Source organism: Trichechus manatus, unplaced genomic scaffold, assembly GCF_000243295.1.
Source record: "Trichechus manatus latirostris isolate Lorelei unplaced genomic scaffold, TriManLat1.0 scaffold00045, whole genome shotgun sequence".
Taxonomy (NCBI): domain Eukaryota; kingdom Metazoa; phylum Chordata; class Mammalia; order Sirenia; family Trichechidae; genus Trichechus; species Trichechus manatus.
Window position 1 is genome coordinate 16,350,291 of NW_004443981.1, and position 2,954 is coordinate 16,353,244.

Sequence of the window (2,954 nt, forward strand, 5' to 3'; positions counted from 1 at the left end):
ACATCTAAGCTGAGACAGGGTGGATGGTGGCAGTGGTAAATAGAGTGTTCCATGGTCTTTGCATTATCTGTGATGAGGGTATTAAGGCACTTACTAGCACTAGACCGTGATGTGCTAAGGATGCATGTTGTAATCTCTAGAGTAACTACCAAGTAATAGTATAGGTGGGGGAAATGGGAGATAACAGTCAAGAAAGGAAAGAAAAAGATATAAAATAGGTGGTGGGACAATAGAAAGCACAAAATAATAATAATCCATATATATTATTTATTAAATGAATTAAATGATAGAATTAAAAGCAAAGATTGTAAGGCTGGGTTTTTAAAAATGTGCTATATGTTGTTCGAAAGGGACACATTTAAGATGTAAGGATACAAAAAATAAAAATAAGTGGAAAGTAAAAGGATAGAAAAAGAAATACCTTCTCAGCATAATAACGGGCATCTATACAAAACCAACAGCCAACATCATTCTCAACGTAGAGAGGCTGAAAACATTCTCCCTGAGAGCAGGAACAAGACAAGGTGCCCTTTATCAGCACTCCTATTTAGCATTGTGCTGTAGGTCATAGCTAGAGCAATAAGGCAAGAAAAAGAAAGAAGGGGCATCCAAATTGCTAAGAAAAAGCAAAACTTCTTATTGGCAGATGATACAATAACTATACATAGAGAACCCTAAAGACTCCAGAAGAAAACTACTGGAACTAATAGAAAGATTCAGCAGAGTGGCAGAATACAAGATAAACATACAAAAATTAGTTGGATTCCTATACGCCAATAAAGAGAACAACAGAAAGGAAATCAGGAAAGAAACACCATTTATAATAGCCCCTAAAAAAAAATAAAATACTTAGGAATAAATCTAACTAGGGACATAAAAGACCTGTACAAAGAAAACTACAAAACACTACTGCAAGAAACCAAAGGAGACCAGCATAAATGGAAAAACATACCATGCTCATGGGTAGGTAGACTCAACATTGTGAAAACGTCAATTCTATCCAAAGCAACCTACAAATACAATGCAATCCTGATCCAAATACCAACAGCATTCTTTAACAAGATGGAGAAACTAATGATTAACTTTGTATGGAAAGGAAAGAGGCCCTGGATAAGTAAAGCATTATTGAAGAAGCACAAAGTAGGAGGCCTCATACTACTTGACCTCAGAACCTACTGTACAGCTACAGTAGTCAAAACAGCCTGACACCAGTACGACAGACACATTGACCAATGGAACAGAATCAAGAACCCAGATGTAAATCCATCCACCTACAGTCGACTGATCTTTGACAAAGGCCCAAAGTCCATTAAATGGGGAAAAGACAGTCTTTTTAACAAATGATGCTGTCAAAACTGGATATCTATCTTTAAAAAAATGAAATAGGACCCATACCTCACACCATACACAAAAAGTAATTCAAAATGGATCAAAGACCTAAATATAAAACCAAAAACTATAAAGATCATGGAAGAAAAAATAGAATCAATACTAGGGACCCTATTATACAGCCTAAATAGGATACAAACCATAACTAACGATACACAATGCACAAACAGAAGATATCCTAGATAACTGGATCTTCTAAAAATTAAACACTTAAAGCTCATCAAAAGATTTCACAAAAAGAGTAAAAACAGAACCTACAGACTGGGAAAAAAATTTTGGTTATGACATATCCAACAAAGGTCCAGTATCTAAAATCTATAGGAAAATCCAACATCTCTACAACAAAAAGACAAATAATCCAACTTAAAAATGGGCAAAGGATATGAACAGACACTTCACCAAAGAAGACATTCGGGTGGCTAACAGACACATGAGGAAATGCTTGTGATCACTAGCCATTAGAGAAATGCAAATCAAAACTACAATGAGATACCATCTCACCCCAACATTACTGGCACGAATCAAAAAAAACAAAAAAGTTGGAGAGGTTGGGGGGGGCAATTGGAACTTTTATACACTGCTGGTGGGAATGCAAAATGGTACACTCATTTTGGAAAACGATACGACACTTCCTTAAAAAGCTAGAAATAGAAATACAATATGATTCAGCAATCCCACTCCTAGGAATATATCCTAGAGAAATAAGAGCCATCACACGAATAGACATATACACACCCATGTTCACTGCAGCATAATTCAAAATAGCAAAAAGATGGAAACAACCTAAGTGCCCATCAACAGAACAATGGCTAAAAAAACCGTGGTACATACATACAATAGAACACTACTCAACAATAAAGAACAATGATAAATCTTTGAAAATATTTCACAACATGGATGAATCTGGAGGGCATTATGCTGAGTGAAATAAGTCAATCACAAAAGGACAAATACTGTATGAGACTACTACTATAAAAACTCATGAAAGTGTTTACACACAAATAGAAACAATGCTTGATGGTTATGAGGGAGGGGAGTGGTGGGGAGGGATAAACACCAACTAGACAATGGATAAGTGGTAACTTTGTTGAAGGGTAAGGCAGTACACAGTACTGAGGAAGTCAGCACAACTTGTCCAAGGCAAAGTCATGAAGCTTCATAGACACATCCAAACTCCCTGAGGGACCGAGTTACTGCACTGAGGGCTGGGGACCACGGTCTCCGGGAACATCTAGCTCAATTGGTATAACAATTTATAAAGAAAATATTCTACATCCTACTTTGGGGAATAGCATCTGGGGTCTTAAAAGCTTGTGAGCAGCCATCTAAGATATATCTGCTGGTCCCACCCCATCTGGAGCAAAGGAGAATGAAGAAAACCAAAGAAACAAGGGTAAGGTTAGTCCAAAGGGCTAATGGCCACAACTACCATGACCTGCGCCAGACTGAGTCCAGCACAATCAGATGGTGCCCGGCTAAGACCACTGACTGCTCTGACAGGGATCACAGTAGAGGGTCCCAGACAGAGCTGGAGAAAAATGTAGAACAAAATTCAAACTCACAAA